Below are 18876 nucleotides of genomic sequence, written 5' to 3'. Positions count from 1 at the left end.
ATGGAGAACTCCATCGTGTTTGTGACAGTCTCATTTTTCCATAGGGTGGTCATAATAGTTCGGACGCTATTGACATTTCCGTGAGATTACCAATTTTCAAGATATCTCACGGTCTTACAAACACTGCGGGAGCTTGGCCACCTTCCACCCCAGATCGGAAGGCCAACATAGGCGGATGTGATGGATTGAGATGCAGCCCACACAGTCTAGTTTAAACAGACAGATATTGATAGGTATTTTTATTTTATGTTACTTAGATTGACGCACAGTTACGTCAAGGATAGTTTTATTTCATTTATTTATTAAGGATCCCCATTAGCTGCTGCCAAGGCTCTTCCTACGGTCCAAACAAGATCAAGACAACTAGGCCTACATAAAAGAAAATACATAACACAACACATTGTTACACCACTACTCTACTAACACAGACACTACATGACCAAAAGTATGTGGACACCTGCTCGTCGAACATCTCTTTCCAAAATAATGGGCATTAATATGGAGTTGGTTCCCACTTGCTGCTGTAACAGCCTCCACTCTTCTGGGAAGGCTTTCCACTAGATGTTGGAACATTGCTGCGGGGACTTGCTTCCATTCAGCCACAAGCGCATTAGTAAGGTCTGGCACTGACGGTGGGCGATTAGGCATGGCTCGCAGTCGGCGTTCCAATTCATCCTAAGGTGTTCGATGGGGTTGAAGTCAGGGCTCTGAACAGGCCAGTCAAGTTCTTCCAAACCAATCTCGACAAACCATTTTTGTATGGACCTTACTTTGTACATGGCATGGGGGCATTGTCATTTTGAAACAGGAAAGGATCTTTCCCAAACTATTGCCACAAAGTTGGAAGCACAGAATCGTCTAGAATGTAATTGTATGCTGTAGCTTTAAGATTTCCCTTCACTGGAACTAAGGGGCCTAGCCCTAACCCTGAAAAACAGCCCCAGACCATTATTCCTCCTCCACCAAGCTTTACAGTTGGTACAATGAATTGGGGCAGGTTGGCATCTGCCAAACCCAGATTAGTCCGTCGGACTGCCAGATGGAAATGCGTGATTCATGACTCCAGAGAACATGTTTTCACTGCTTCAGAGTCCAATGGCAGCGAGTTTTACACCACTCCAGCTGACGCGTGGCATTGCGCATGGTGATCTTAGGCTTGTGTGTGGCTGCACGTTGCTTCCAGAGACCGTTTGGAACTTGGTGGTGAGTGTTGCAACTGAGGACAGACAATTTTTAGGTGCTACGCACTTCAGCCCTCGGCGGTCCTGCTCTGTGAGCCTGTGTGGCCTACTACTATGTGGCTGAGCTGTTGTTGCCCCTAGACGTTTCCACTTCACAATAACAGCCCTTACAGTTAACTGTGGCAGCTCTAGCAGGGCAGAGATTTGAAGAACTGACTCGTTGGAAAGGTGGCATGCTATGACGGTGCCATATTGAAAGTTACTGAGCGCTGCAGTAAGGCCATTCTCCTGCCAATGTTTGTCTATGGAGATTGCATGGCTCTGTGCTCGATTTTATACACATGTCAGCAACGGGTGTAGCTGAAATAGCTGAATCCACTAATTTGAAGGGGTTTCAAAATACGTAAGTATATATAGTGTATCTACAATACAAAATGTATAATTCCACAATAACACAATACTACAACATTACAGTATACATCTGTGTAGTGTGCATGTTTTAGCCTGTGTGTGTGTGTGTCTCCTTTCACAATCCGCATTGTTCCATAAGGTGTTGTTTTATCAGTTTTTTGGGGGCATTTTACTGCTTGCTTGAGTTATTTAACGTTGAATCGAGTCCCATGTAGTCATGGCTCTATGTATGACTTCGCATTTTCCACAGTCTTTTCTGGAATTGGCGACGGTGAAGAGACCCCTTGTGGCATATCTTGTGGGGTATGCATGGGTGTCTAAACTGTGCTGGTCGTTTGAAGAGACAGCTCAGCGCTTTCAGCATGTCAATACTTCTCACAAAAACAAGTAGTGATGCAGTTAATCTCTCCTCTACTTTGAGCCAGGAGAGTTTGACATGCATGTTATTGATTTTAGCTCTTCGTGTACGTTTAAGGGCCAGACGTGCTGCTCTGTTCTGGTCCAACTGTAATTTGCCTATGTCTCTTCTTTGTGGCACTTGACCATATGACAAAGTCCAGGTACAATAAAGAAAGGGCCTGTACAACTTGTTTTGTTGATAGCGATGTCAAGAAAAGCAGAGCAGCGCTTTATTACGGGCATAGTTATATAGGTCACTCACACACCGACTAGTGCATAAGGGGAGCAACAAAGGCTCTCCACTTGTCCGTCTCTTGCCATATTCTCCACCACTCCGCTGAGACTGTTGGAGCTTAGTCTCGATGGTTCTCCGCCTTGTTGTTTTGGGCCTCTGCAAAAGGTGATTTACTTTAAATGTCTCTTTTCCATGAGAGGACGTAATCACGTTGGGGGATACTTGACCTGGGGAAAAGGTTATTGGGGTTCATGCATGTTTCGGGGTTGTCGCTGAACGCTGAAGCCTGAACCCTGAGAGGAACCTTCATTATCTAGCCTATCCCATCCTGTAAAGGAGATTTGCAGCACTGACCAGCCTGCATTGTGTTACGTAGTTAGATAATAAGATAGCACTACCTAACCAGCCAGTTTATATGCAGCTTACTGTTAGCTCGTTGCTCCAGAGAAAATAGCTAGCTAACCAGCTAGTAACATTAGTAAATTAAAACATTAGCTAAATAGCCAGCAGTAGCTAGCTATATTAGCTAATGTAAAATAATAGTTTACCAGCAAATTAGTGTAGCTTATATTCAAGGTATTCTCAGGTACTTTTGTGTATTTTTTAGCCAGCAGTACTAAACTGTTCCCTAAAAATTCTGTACTTTGTCACTTATGTGCAGATATGTGTACCATGTCAGCACTCTCTCTCACTCTTCAGTGGGTGCTAGCTGTCACTCATATTGCGAGGGGCTGAAGCTCATTGGTTGAACCCAAATTAATGTAAGGAAAATGGCGCAGCAAAGCTTCCAGAAAAAAAAGTTGCTTTTAAACTGGGGATTTCGTGGCTGATTGATGTGAAAAAGTAATTAGATGCAACGTTACCTATTTTAAGCTACGAAGAAGGCAAAATAAAACAATATTATTTAGAATTTGATTGGCTGATGGGAAACAATGGGCGGATTCAAACTGAGCCAATGTGTGCTCCATGGAGAAGGGTGTAATAGCAGACCGCATTTAGGGGTATTTTCTGATATCAGCCTTTCTTAATGTCAAGTTACACCTATTGATGCTCGTCATTGGTCCATGGCCGTTTCTTTCGCGTCAGGGACAACAGTTGTTGACAACTGTATAATTGTTGCTCAGCCTAACCCTAACCCTTTTCCTAACCTTAACCTCATTATCCTAACCTGCCACGCTAATTTACTTAACCTGCTGTGCAAACAAATCATCTGTGTAGAAAACCATCAGTCTCATAACACAGAAACTGACCAATGGCTGGCACCAATGTGCGTATCCTGATATCAAGGAACGCCCACATCAAGAAATGCCCTGAACTGCTGTCTGCAATTACACCTTATTGGCTCCCTGCACTGGCCTTGTAAGTCGCATGTTTGTTTGTGAAGCTATAGGTTGGATATGTAATATTCGTCTTTGTAGAGAGAAGTTTCTTATCTTAATATCCACGCCTTATATAAATTGCGGCAGCAGCTGGTGAACAGAACTTTTAACAGAAATTACGAACTTTGTGTTCCATTTTGCAACATTAGCTAGCCAGCTAGTTTATAGGAACTGTGAAGCTAACAACTAGCCCGGCATTAATGCTAGCTAGTCAAGACCAACAACAAAACTAACAAACAGAATATACAGCTATAAATGAGTGGAATAACATTCCGACTATACAGCTATAAATGAGTGGAATAACATTCTGACTATACAGCTATAAATGAGTGGAATAACATTCTGACTATACAGCTATAAATGAGTGGAATAACAACCAGACTATACAGCTATAAATGAGTGGAATAACAACCAGACTATACAGCTATAAATGAGTGGAATAACATTCTGACTATACAGCTATAAATGAGTGGAATAACAAGCAGACTATACAGCTATAAATGAGTGGAATAACAACCAGACTATACAGCTATAAATGAGTGGAATAACATTCTGACTATACAGCTATAAATGAGTGGAATAACAAGCAGATTATACAGATATAAATGAGTGGAATAACATTCTGACTATACAGATATAAATGAGTGGAATAACAACCAGACTATACAGCTAGAAATGAGTGGAATAACAGTCCGACTATACAGCTATAAATGAGTGGAATAACAACCAGAATATACAGCTATAAATGAGTGGAATAACATTCAGACTATATGATAAAAAGTTTGAGGAATATATTGGATAGCAGATTCCAAATAAATCACTTCTCGAACGCAGCCAGGGGGACGTTTTACTGCCAATGGGACCTACCGAGAGGCACGTGAGGTGACGTCAGAGAGCCTGTTGCTGCTGAATCCTATGTGAGTACTGACCATGTGAGTACTGACCATGTGACTTCCAGTTAGAAAATAAAGAAGAAGGCATTTGATAATCAAAGACTGATCGTGAGTTTTATGTAGTATGTAAAAGTGTTTTTAAAAAAATATGTAAATTGTTAGTATTCCTATTCAAAATGTGCTTGAATGCAATGGATAGCATCAATGGATTGATCATTTATGAAGTTGCTGTCTAAGTTATGTTATAATAGCAAAGAAAGCCAACTCCTCTGCAATGTAGTTATTTGTACAGCCCATACACAATTACAGGTCTGTTCAGTGCTCTCTATCATCAGTGTTTACCATAGTATCCTCCCGATACCTTCATCACAACGTGTTTTTGTAAGAAGTGTTGACAAGCTGAATGCACCAAGCTATCTGATATATTGTTGTCTCTACCTTCTTGCCCTTTGTGATGTTGTCTGTGCCCAATAATGTTTGTACCATGTTTTGTGCTGCTACAATGTTGTGCTGCTACCATGTTGTCTTGCTACTATGTTGTTGTCATGTGTTTCTGGCTTGCTGGGCTGTTGTCTTAGGTCTCTCTTTATGTAGTGTTGTGTTGTCTCTCTTGTCGTGATGTGTGTTTTGTCCTATCTTTGAATTGTTTTATTTATTTTTAATCCCAGCCCTCGTCCCCGCAGGAGGCCTTCTGCCTTTTGGTAGACCGTCATTGTAAATAACAATTTGTTCTTAACTGACTTGCCCAGTTAAATAAAGGTGAAATAAAATAAAATATCTGTTTAAACTACTAGGACACAACTCGGAAACCTATGCATACCCCACAAGACATGTCACCGGAGATCTCTTCACAATGGGGCGGCAGGTAGCCTAGTGGTTAAAGTGTTGGTCGTGTAACCGAAAAGGTTGCAAGATTGAATCCCTGAGCTGACAAGGTAACAATCTGTCGTTCTGCCCCTGATCAAGGTAGTTAACCCACTGTTCATAGGCCATCATTGAAAATAAGAATTTGTTCATTAACTGACTTGCCCAGTTAAATAAGGGTAAAATATATATATTTTTAAAATCCCCAAATCCAGAACAGACTATGGGAGGCGCACAGTACTACAGAGAGCCATGGCTGCATGGAACTCTATTCCACATCAGGTAACTGATGCAAGGAGTAGTAAAAAAAACGAATGATAATACATCTTATGGAACTGTGGCGACTGTGAAGAAACACACACGCAGGTACAGACACACGCATTGTTGTATCGTGGTATTATACATTTTGTATTGTTGATATGTAGTGGTGTAACAATGTTAAAAATGTACTGTGTCTTAATGTGTTTGGACCCCAGGAAGAGTAGCTGCTGCCTTGGCAACAGCTAATGGGGATCCCCAAGAAATACAAATGCCTATGCATTCTTGTACGCACTGTATGACTGTGTACATTGTGTGTATGATAGCAGCCTGGTAGTAGATGAAAATGTTTCTGAGACACTGTACACATCACTCTCCTCCTCTGCAGGTTCAATATGTAAATTCCCACACTCGACTCTCCCACTTCACTGTAAACTAGATTAAAGTTCCCCTTTGCTGCTCATGCTGAGGAATTACACCAGTTCATCGCTATTTTACAAGTCATTTATTGGGATGAATCTTTTCCTGGAGGCAGCGCTGAGTGATTTGCACTAGATGGGCGAGCTGCAAAGTAAAAATTTGCTTAGGCCTATATAGTAAAAATGTATGAAAACACAAATGTGCTTTTGGTGTTAATTTAAGGTTAGGGTTAGGCATAAGATTAGCAGTGTGGTTAAGGTTAGGGATAGATTGAGGACCACAATGGAAATAAGTCCCAGACTTTATTGTGTGTTATCATCGATGATTTTATTCATGTGCATGTATGGCTTTTAAGTTTTATGTGTGATTGTTTTTTAAAATGGTTGAATTAATAAATGAAACTAAAATTCAGAGAACAGTTCATAATAATGGCTGGAACGGAGTGAATGGAATGGCATTCAGGAGGCTGAAGAAATGTGGCTTGTCACCAAAAACACTCACAAACTTTTACAGATGCACAATCAAGAGCATCCTGTTGGGCTGTATCACCGCCTGGTACGGCAACTGCTCCGCCCACAACCGCAAGGCTCTCCAGAGGGTGGTGAGGTCTGCACAACGCATCACCGGGGGCAAACTACCTGCCCCCCAGGACACCTACACCACCCGATGTCACAGGAAGGCCATAAAGATCATCAAGGACAACAACCACCCGAGCCAATGCATGTTCACCCCGCTATCATCCAGAAGGCGAGGTCAGTACAGGTGCATCAAAGCTGGGACCGAGAGACTGAAAAACAGCTTCTATCTAAAGGCCATCAGACAGTTAAACAGCCATCACTAACATTGAGTGGCTGCTGCCAACACACTGACTTAAATCTCTAGCCACTTTAATAATTAAAAAATGGATGTAATAAATGCATCACTAGTCACTTTAAACAATGCCACTTTATATCATATTTACATACCCTACACTACTCATCTCATATGTATGTACTGTACTCTATACCATCTACTGCATCTTGCCTATGCCGTTCGGCCATCGCTCATCCATATATATAGGTACATATTCTTATTCATTCCTTTACACTTGTGTGTATAAGGTAGTTGCTGTGAAATTGTTAGATTACTTGTTAGATATTACTGTATGGTCGGATCTAGAAGCACAAGCATTTCGCTACACTCGCATTAACATCTGCTAACCATGTGTATGTGACCAATACAATTTGATTTGATTTGATTTTGCATGGAAACCATGTGTTTGATGTATTTGATACCATTCCACCCATTCCGGTCCAACCATTACCATGAGCCCTTCCTCCCCAATTAAGGTGTCACCAACCTCCTGTGGTTAGGTTTAAAAACAGATTGTATTACTTTGTGGCTGTGCCAGCTAGACTACCCTGAGTCGCCTCCAGTACATGAGTCATCCCAATAAATGCCAATCTGCATTTAACATGGCAGCAGATGAACGATCTTGCTCGCTCCTCCGAGATACAGGGCAAATTTATCAAGTGAATATAGACATCCATTGCATGCAGGGGAGCGACACGGTTACGGTTGCTGGCACATTCAATCACATCGCTGGAATAGGCCCCTATCTCTATTTTTCTTCATCACTCAGATGCAAATAAAAGACATCAATCAAGCAGTATGACAGCCCTCAGCAGATAACTAACTGTTAGCATAATGATTGCCTTGCAGACGCAACTCACCGATGTGGGCATGTTCAGGGGCTCACAGTTGGTTAGCCAGCTGGTCAGTTTTGTCTGGCCAGTGTGCGTGCATTTGTGTGTGTGTGTGTACGTAACGATATGCACGTGTTAAATCTCTGTTGTATCCACCAAAAACAGCAGTATTGCCAAATTAAACCTCACAAGTCCAACCGGACGACTAAATCACTAGATCCATGCAAAAACACACCTCTAAAAAGAAAAATAGGCTAACTAGAAAACATCAGCTACTCAATCATAACCCTCCCGCCTGCCCTCCCTCAGCTCTTGCTCCAGGCTCTCTCTTATCCCTTAAGAGTATGAGTGAGTTTACAGGGAGAGAAGTTTCTTTGTGCTCTCTATCTCTCTGGGAAATCTCAGAGGGACCAATCAGTGCCCAGATAATCCCACAGTCTAAAATGAGCTCCTGTTTTCTCTCTGACAGTCTACCTCTCCTCCTCGCCCACAATCTGCAATTCAAAAGCATTTAGAGGGATGGAAAATCCTTAATACCCAAAGTGTTTTTTCTGTTTTCTGAGCTGAGATATTCCCATCTCTGCCTCCCGATATTACTCTTTAATGGATGTCTCGCTCTCTCCCCTTTTTCTCTCTGCATCGTTTTTTCATCTAATGCTTGTGTGCAACAGTCTTACATTATCTTCCCTTTCCTCTGGAGTCAAGTGACAACCAATGAGCAGCAACTACACAAAAACAAGATACAGTAGCTCCTACATGTCAATGTAAACACGCTGTGATAACCTACCACAAATCATTTACAGTGCATTCGGAAATTGTAGAAACATCTCAAGGATGATCAATGGAAACAGGATGCACCAGAGCTTAAGTTTGAGTCTTATATCGAAGGGTCTGAATACTTATGTAAATGTGATATCTGTATTTCTTTTTAATACATTTGCTAAAGTGTCTAAAAACTGTTTTTGCTTCGTCATCATGGGGTATTGTGTGTAGATTGATGAGGGGGAAAAAACGATTTAATCCAATTTAGTATAAGGCTGTAACGTAACAAAATGTGGAAAAAGTCAAGGGGTCTGAATACTTTCTGTATGCACTGTATGTGTAATTTAATGCAGGCCTGGGCAATTATTTTCCATGGAGGGCCACATTAGAATATATTTTTTCCATCGCGAGCCAGATTCATATTACAGGATTATACATCATGTGTATGACTGTGTTGACAGATATATCTACTGTAAATCATATCCAGATATGCTACTTATTTTACTTTTTTTAAATGCACAGAAATAAACCACATCCATGTTCTCCTTTTGGTAGGAGTTTTCATTATTAAACATGCCATGAACTACACGGAGGGAAAAGTACACTGTGCATTTAGCACCACGGACAGAACTCTTGTTAACAGGTATGCACAAAACACAAGAAAGAGAGAGAGCTCAACATTACATTTAAACTACTCAATCAGTGTGAGGAGTGAAGTGTCTGATGGACATTGACTAAAGCAGTGAAGTCAGGTATAGTTTCTGACGTCGCTATGAGCAGGATTGCTGAGAGGTGAGAGTCAGTAAGAAATTATCTGTGCCTTGACTTGTCATATTTCATCACTGAAAATGTCTGTTCACATACATAGGTTGACCCAAACAGTACAAACATCTTCTGAGCATGACTCCTAATCTTTGGAAAGTTTTGTTCATTCCAGAGATGCATAGAACCTCGTCAGTGACATTGTTTTGAATAGTTCTCCAATCACTGCATCAGACTGAAGATCGATAAGCTCAAGTTGCAGGTCAGTGGGAGTGTTATCCATATTGAAGGTCAAAGGAGAGGAAACCAACAGCAGGTCAGTAGGAGTGTTATCCACATTGAAGGTGAAAGGAGAGGAAACCAACAGCAGGTCAGTAGGAGTGTTATCCACATTGAAGGTGAAAGGAGAGGAAACCAACAGCAGGTCAGTGGGAGTGTTATCCACATTGAAGGTCAAAGGAGAGGAAACCAACAGCAGGTCAGTGGGAGTGTTATCCACATTGAAGGAGAGGAAACCAACAGCAGGTCAGTGGGAGTTTTATCCACATTGAAGGTGAAAGGAGAGGAAACCAACAGCAGGTCAGTAGGAGTGTTATCCACATTGAAGGTGAAAGGAGAGGAAACCAACAGCAGGTCAGTAGGAGTGTTATCCACATTGAAGGTGAAAGGAGAGGAAACCAACAGCAGGTCAGTGGGAGTGTTATCCACATTGAAGGTGAAAGGAGAGGAAACCAACAGCAGGTCAGTGGGAGTGTTATCCGCATTGAAGGTGAAAGGAGAGGAAACCAACAGCAGGTCAGTGGGAGTGTTATCCACATTGAAGGTGAAAGGAGAGGAAACCAACAGCAGGTCAGTAGGAGTGTTATCCACATTGAAGGTGAAAGGAGAGGAAACCAACAGCAGGTCAGTGGGAGTGTTATCCACATTGAAGGTGAAAGGAGAGGAAACCAACAGCAGGTCAGTGGGAGTGTTATCCGCATTGAAGGTGAAAGGAGAGGAAACCAACAGCAGGTCAGTGGGAGTGTTATCCACATTGAAGGTGAAAGGAGAGGAAACCAACAGCAGGTCAGTAGGAGTGTTATCCACATTGAAGGTCAAAGGAGAGGTTACCAACAGCAGGTCAGTGGGAGTGTTATCCACATTGAAGGTCAAAGGAGAGGTTACCAACAGCAGGTCAGTGGGAGTGTTATCCACATTGAAGGTGAAAGGAGAGGAAACCAACAGCAGGTCGTTTTCCAACACTTTGAAATCCTCAAAACGAGGAGAAAACTCACAGTTCAAAGCTCGCAGCAGCGTTGTATACTTCTCCCACTGGTCACCTGATAGGGAACAGACTAGTAGTGTCGGAAGGAGGGTGGAATTGTTTGCTTCTACTTGGCAGGTCAAGGGGAGTAATTTTAACTTGAAGGAGTTGAAAAGACTGTACATCTGATGTGCAAAAATGCCCTTCCCTTGTAGTTTGGAATTCAGTTCATTCATGAGGGCCATGATGTCCACGTAAAGGCAAAATCAGCCAACCATTCTTTATCTTGCAGTTGAGGAAAATCCACATATTCTACTTTAATATGCAAAAACTCAGCAATCTCTGACTTCAGGTCCCACACCCTTTTAAGCACTTTCCCCAAACTCAGCCATCTCATGTTTGTGAGGTAGGGGAGATCTGCATGACCTGACTCTGTCTCTTCAAACAGTGAGACAAACTGCCTGTGGTTTAAAGATGTAGGTCTTATGAAGTTTATCACTTTAGTGACTGTATCCACCACATGACTCATTTTCAGAACACATTTACAGAGCACCTCCTGATGAATAATGCAACGCAGGAAAATCATTTTCTGATCTGGGTACAGCTCAGCAACTTGATCTTATATCCTTTTCAAAAGGCCAACATTTTTTCCTGTCAAGTTTGGGCACCCATCAGTGGTCCCACTGGATAACTTTTCAAAACTCAGTCCCAGCTTTGCCAAACACTTATTAACCTCCTACAATAAGTCTTTCCCTGTGGTTGTGCTCTTCATTGACTGCACTGAAGCAAGCTCCTCTGTAATTTCAAAGAAAGTCTGGGGTTATGCCTCGTAAGAATATCAACAACTGCGCTGTGTCACGTGCATCACTGCTCACATCCAGAGCCAAGGAGAAATAGGTGAAATACTTTACCTTGTCTTTCAACTGTTGTTCCAAATTCTCTGCGATGTCCTCAACACGCCGTGTCACTGTTCATCTTGACAGGGAAACATTTTGAAACAGCTCTTTCTTGTCGGGGCCCTCAGCGAATGGCTTGCAATGTTTAGAAATGTTGTAGGACGGTACATACCTAGCTCTCGCAATTCCGTCGCTTGTTGAATGCAGTTTTGTGAATAGTCCTTGCTGCTTTTGCAGCTGAGAAAGGAACAATTTCGAAGAATTTGCCCTGTGCTCAGAAGACATATTCCTATATTTCTCTGCATGCTTCGTCTGGAAGTGTGGGGACAAGTCGTAGTCTTTCAAGACAGAGATTATCTCTTTGCATACTAGCACACAGCTATCCCTGATACAGTTGAATTCGGAAGTTTACATACACCTTAGCCAAATACATTTAAACTCAGTTTTTCACCATTCCTGACATTTAGTCCTAATAAAAACGCCCTGTCTTAGGCCAGTTAGGATCACCACTTTATTTTAAGAACGTGAAATGTCAGAATAATAGTAGAGAGAATGACTTATTTCAACTTTTATTTATTTCTTCACATTCCCAGTGGGTCAGCAGTTTACATACATTTAAAAAAGTATTTGGAAGCATTGCCTTTAAATTGTTTAACTTGGGTCAAACGTTTTGGGTAGCCTTCCACAAGCTTCCCACAATAAGTTTGGTGAATTTTGGCCCATTCCACCTGACAGAGCTGGTGTAACGGAGTCAGGTTTGTAGGCCTCCTTGCTCACACACTTTTTCAGTTCTGCCCACAAATTTTCTACAGGATTGAGGTCAGGGCTTTGTGATGGTCACTCCAATACCTTGACTTTGTTGTCCTTAAGCTATTTTGCAACAACTTTGGAAGTGTGCATGGGGTCATTGTTCATTTGGAAGACGCATTTGCGACCAAGCTTCCTGACTGATGTCTTGAGATGTTGCTTCAATATATCCACATAATTATCCTTCATCATGTTGCCATCTATTTTGTGAAGTGCACCAGTCCCTCCTACAGCAAAGCACCCCCACAAAATGATGCTGCCAGCCCCGTGCTTCACGGTTGGGATGGTGTTCTTCGGCTTGCAAGCCTCTCCTTTTTTCTTCCAAACATAACGATGGTCTTATGGCCAAACAGTTCTCTTTTTGTTTCATCAGACCAGAGTACATTTATCCAAAAAGTACGATCTTTGTTGTCATGTGCATTTGCAAACCGTAGTCTGTCATTCTTGTGGTGGTTTTGGAGCAGTGGCTTCTTCCTTGCTGAGCGGCCTTTCAGGTTATGTCGATATAGGACTTGTTTTACTGTGGATGTAGATACTTTAGTACCTGTTTCCACCAGCACCTTCACAAGGTCCTTTGCTGTTGTTCTGGGATTGATTTGCACGTTTCGCACCAAAGTACGTTCATCTCTAGGAGACAGAACGCGTCTCCTTCCGGAGCGGTATGACGGCTACGAGGTCCCATGGTGTTTATACTTGTGTACAATTGTTTGTACTGATGAACGTGATACCTTCAGGCATTTGGAAATTGCTCCCAAGGATGAAACAGACTTGTGGAGGTCTACAATTTTTTTTCTGAGGTCTTGGCTGATTTTTTAAAATTTTCCCATGATGTCAAGAAAAGAGGCACTTGGTTTGAAGGTAGGCCTTGAAATACATCCACGGGTCTATGTAAACTTCTGACCCACTGGAATTGTGATACAGTGAACTATAAATTAAATAATCTGTCTGTAAACAATTGTTGGAAAAATTACTTGTGTCTTACACAAAACAATAGTTTGTTAACAAGACATTTGTGGAGTGGTTGAAAAACGAGTTTTAATGACTCCAACCTAAGTGTATGTAACCTTCCGACTTCAACTGTTCCTCATAAAATACATATTTCAATGTCCACTCTTGCTGGATCACCCTACATTCATAGTATACTGTACTTTCCTTTTCTTTGAAATCTTTGAAAAACACATTTCTGCGCAATTTCTAGCTGGATACTATTTGTAACTGTGACGTGTGTGTCAGCCTGTCAGTCACTGTCTGTCCTCATGCAGTTGTTATTTATACGTGCCTTCAAAATAAATGTCCCACAAGCGGTGGGAGTTAAATCATTACACAAAGGCAAGTATTCATTCGGCTTTTAATTTGAATAAAACATTTGTTTTTCAAAACTTTACTATCGCAAATTCTGAATGTGATCGGAGCATGATTCCACGGGCCGTATTGATTCAGGTCGCGGGCCCTGGGCCGGCCTTTACCCAGGCCTTCTCTAATGGGTCTCTTGTTGGTGATTGTCCTGTTTTATTCCATAGTTATTGTGTGTAGAAGCTTTCATCCTCCTCCCTTGTTATTGTCCTGGGAGAGATGGTTGGTCTGGCCGACAGTGGGATGTTATGGAGCTTTTTGGCGCTGAGCATTTTTTGCGCTACGGTTCTGGAACTCAAAGGTTCTGGACCATTCTACTATGGAACTCATTGGCCAGCTGGGCAACACTTTCTGTAAGCAAATGTGATTGGACTGCCCGCAGAGGCACTGTGCCACCTGCCAATAGCAACACTGCATGCACAATCTAATCTGCACGCTTTAGGCTGAGACAAAAAACAAAACACGTGTTCAAGGTCGACAGGTAGCCTAGCGGTATAGAGTGTTGGGCCAGTTACTGAAAGGTTGCTGGTTTGACTAGATGAAACAGCTGTTGATGTGATGTTGAGTAACGCACTTAACCCTAATTGCTTCTGTAAGTTGCTCTGGATAAGAGTGCATGTTTTATTACTTATATCACTTCTAAAGACAGACTTGCCTGAAGATGACAGTTTATCAAGATAGTTAAGTTTTAACAGACAATCTGGACCAATTTACAGTAGTGAGTGCATACTTTTTCATACTTTTTAATTTTTTATACTGGTCCCCAGTGGGAATCGAACCCATAACCCTGGCGTTGCAAGCGCCGTGCTCTACCAACTGAGGGGTATTGTGTGGCCTGGAACAGTGATACAACCTTGGGTAGTTGTTTGCTACCTCAGGCCAGTAAATATAATTGTTCTAGTCTAGTATAGGGGTATGTCGAGTAGAATATATTTTGAATGGGAGAGGGAACAGATGCAATGTCTAAAATAACAATGAACAACCTACAGACCCCCAGCATAGAGACACAGCAACCTGAGCCTGAACCACACAATGAATGTTAACAGTAACTGAAACCTACAACCATGCAATGGAGATGTTTCTATCAATTGGCCTGTGGTGGAGCTGGCACGGGAACAGGGAAATACATCCTGCTACTCCAGCAGGGCTATTACCCATCGTTGGTCTTGAGTAGATGGGATGTAACAGCCAGAACTACAAAATGAGATGCATCTGGAAAAAGGCAGTTGTTTTTCTTCCATCTCTCTCTCTCTCTCTCTCTCTCTCTCTCTCTCTCTCTCTCTCTCTCTCTCTCTCTCTCTCTCTCTCTCTCTCTCTCTCTCTCTCTCTCTCTCTCTCTCTCTCTCTCTCTCTCTCTCTCTCTCTCTCTGTCTGTCTGTCTGTCTGTCTGTCTGTCTGTCTGTCTGTCTGTCTGTCTGTCTGTCTGTCTGTCTGTCTGTCTGTCTGTCTGTCTGTCTGTCTGTCTGTCTGTCTGTCTGTCTGTCTGTCTGTCTGTCTGTCTGTCTGTCTGTCTGTCTGTCTGTCTGTCTGTCTGTCTGTCTGTCTGTCTGTCTGTCTGTCTGTCTGTCTGTCTGTCTCTCTCTCTCTCTCTCTCTGTCTCTCTCTCTCTCTCTCTCTCTCTCTCTCTCTCTCTCTCTCTCTCTCTCTCTCTCTCTCTCTCTCTCTCTCTCTCTCTCTCTCTCTCTCTCTCTCTCTCTCTCTCTCTCTCTCTCTCTCTCTCTCTCTCTCTCTCTCTCTCTCTCTCTCTCTCTCTCTCTCTCTCTCTCTCTCTCTCTCTCTCTCCTCTCTCTCTCTCTCTCTCTCTCTCTCTCTCTCTCTCGGGAAGTAAGCAGGAGTGAATTTACTGAAAATTACGTGAAATAAACAAAGTGAAAAGACAACCAGACATACCAGGGAAATGATTTATTCTTAATTTTAGGACAATTTAATCCTGTCATAAAAAGAGCCCTGAAGAACTGATGAGGGGAGAGAACATTTTGAATGTTCGAGGGAGAGACAGGAGCTACAGTCGCTTGTCGTCTAGCACATGGTTTCCCAAAACCAACTCATCATCAAACGTTGATTATTTGAAGCTGCTGTGCAGTGCTAGGGCTAAAACCAAGGGGGGGGGGGGGGCAGGACTGAGTTTGGGAAACCCTGGTCTAGTAGATATTGAGAATTATTCAGTTGGTGACCAATTTAGAATGGGATGCTTGTTACATCTTAGTAAGGCATTGCAATAGCAACTAAAGTTAAATGGTATAAGTCTCAATGTTTTTTGTAATTCATGTTCGGCAGCTCCACAAGTTATCTACTAAACTTCATAACCTGGAAGTTTCACCCGCCTTTCCGATATCTGTGGCAAGACTCTCCAGTCTCACTGCTGTCTTTAGCTGGCACAAACACGACTTTGAGAAACTGAGCGACACAGCTGTTTCAACATGATCACCAGGTGAGTTGTGATCAGGGTATTGTGTGTGGGATCATTGGCTCCACTTGGGCAGTGATCAACTGACAGACAGACTGCAGTATCTCCCTGGGCTGTTTAGGTGTTGGAGCCAAGACCTCGGAGAGCCAGGAGGGAGCTTCAGATACTGCGCGAGGGAGCTTCAGTTTCTGAGCTGTAGATAATCAACAGATGGTTTCTCTATGTGCTGTGCCATCTCATGCCTGTCATGTGCACTGGTTCACACAAAGTCTGCAGGCAACTCGATATCATGTGGCCACAGGTGGGATTATCACATCCCCCTCACTCCACACAAATTCAACAAGAAAGATGACAGAACCACTGGAAGTGTCCTGAGTTGACCTTTGATTACTATTGTTCACTTCATGTATGAATATACAGTTGAAGTCGGAAGTTTACATACACTTAGGTTGGAATCATTAAAATTCGTTTTTCAACCACTACACAAATTTCTTGTTAACAAACTATAGTTTTGACAGAAGTCATTTTTCCAAAAACTGTTTACAGACAGATTATTTCACTTATAATTCACTGTATCACAATTCCGGTGGGTCAGAAGTTTACATACACTAAGTTGACTGTGCCTTAAAAATAACTTGGAAAATTCCAGAAAATGATGTCATGGCTTTAGAACCTTCTGATAGGCTAATTGACATAATTTGAGTCAATTGAGGTGTACCTGTGGATGTATTTCAAGGCCTACCTTCAAATGCAGTGTCTCTTTGCTTGACATCATGGGGAAATCAAAAGATATCAGCCAGGACCTCAGAAGAAAAATTGTAGACCTCCATAAGTCTGGTTCATCCTTGGGAGCAATTTCCAAAACACTTGAAGGTATCACGTTCATCTGTACAAACAATAGTATGCAAGTATAGACACTATGGGACCACACAGCCGTCATATTGCTCAGGAAGGAGATGCGTTCTGTCTCCTAGAGATGAACACACTTTGGTGTGAAATGTGCAAATCAATCCCAGAACAACAGCAAAGAACCTTGTGAAGATGCTGGTGGAAACAGGTACTAACGTATCTATATCCACAGTAAAACAAGTCCTATATCGACATAACCTGAAAGGCTGCTCAGCAAGGAAGAAGCCACTGCTCCAAAACCACCATAAAAAAGCCAGACTACGGTTTGCAACTGCACATGGGGACAAAGATCGTACTTTTTGGATAAATGTCCTCTGGTATGTTGAAACAAAAATATAACAGTTTGCCCATAATGACCATCGTTGTGTTTGGAGAAAAAAGGGGAGGCTTGCAAGCCGAAGAACACCATCCCAACCGTGAAGCATGGGGGTGACAGCACCATGTTGTGGGGGTGCTTTGCTGCAAGAGGGATTGGTGCACTTCACAAAATAGATGGCATTATGAGTAATGGAATTTATGTGGATTTAATGAAGCAACATCTCAACACATCAATCAGGAAGTTAATTGCTAATTGTTAATTGCTACCAAATGCTAATTGAGTGTATGTAATCTTCTGACCCACTGGGAATGTGATGAAAGAAATAAAAGCTGAAATAAATCGTTCTTTCTACTATTATTCTGACATTTCACATTCTTAAAATAAAGTGGTTATCCTAACTGACCTAAGACAGGGACTTTTTACTTGGATTAAATGTCAGGAATGGTGTCACGCCCTGGCCTTAGTATTCTTTGTTTTCTTTATTATTTTAGTTAGGTCAGGGTGTGACATGGGTATTTATGTGGGTTTTGTAGTGTCCAGGGTGATTGTAAGGTTTAGGGGGTTTATTTAGAGTAGTTGGGTTTATGTTTAGTATAGTTGTCTAGCTGTGTCTATGTTGTGTGTACTTGTCTAGGGAAGTCTATGGTTGCCTGAATGGGTTCCCAATTAGAGACAGCTGGTTTCTGTTGTCTCTGATTGGGAGCCATATTTAGGGTAGCCATAGGCTTTAGTTTGTGGTGGGGAATTGTCTATGTTGAACGTTAGTAGCTTGTGTGTGCACTACGTTTATAGCTTCACGGTCGTTTGTTGATTTTGATAGTTTGTAAGTGTTTTGTTTCGTTTTGCCTTCTTCTATAATAAAAGAAGATGGCTTATTTTCCACATGCTGCGTTTTGGTCCGTCTCTCCTCTACACGATCGTGACAGAATTCCCCACCATCATCGGATCAAGCAGTGTGTGCAACAACAACAGGACCCACCTACACTGGACTATTGGAATTGGGAGGAAATTCTGGACCGAGAAATACCAGGAGAATATAACCGCCCTAAAGCTGAGCTGGAGGCAGCGAAGGAAGAGAGGCGGAGATATGAGGAGGCAGCAAGGAGACGTGGCTGGAAGCCTGAAAAGCCTGTGAGTACTACCCAAAAATTTCTTGGGGGGGGGACTAAGAGGTAGTGGGCCAAGGGCAGGTAGGAGACCTGCGCCCACTTCCCAGGCTAACCGTGGAGAGCGGGAGTACGGGCAGACGCCGTGTTACGCAGCAGAGCGCACGGTGTCTCCTGTACGGGTGCATAGCCCAGTGCGGGTTATTCCACCTCCCCGCACTGGTAGGGCTAGATTGGGCATTGAGCCAAATGTCATGAAGCCGGCCCTACATATCTGGCTTACATGGCACCAGCCTTACGCATGGTGTCCCCGGTTCGCCTACATAGCCCGGTGCGGGTTATTCCACCTCCCCGCACTGGTCGGGCGATGGGGAGCATTCAACCAGGTAAGGTTGGGCAGGCTCGGTGCTCAAGGTAGCCAGTACGCCTGCACGGTATAGTATTTCCGGCGCCACCTCCCCGCCCCAGCCTAGTACCACCAGCGCCTACACCACGCACCAGGCTTCCAGTGCGTTTTCAGAGCCCTGTTCCTCCTCAACGCACTCTCCCTATGGTGCGTGTGTCTAGCCCAGTGCCTCCAGTTCCGG

Source organism: Salvelinus fontinalis, chromosome 1 (assembly GCF_029448725.1).
Source record: "Salvelinus fontinalis isolate EN_2023a chromosome 1, ASM2944872v1, whole genome shotgun sequence".
Lineage (NCBI taxonomy): Eukaryota > Metazoa > Chordata > Actinopteri > Salmoniformes > Salmonidae > Salvelinus > Salvelinus fontinalis.
This window is presented reverse-complemented; position numbering follows the sequence as displayed.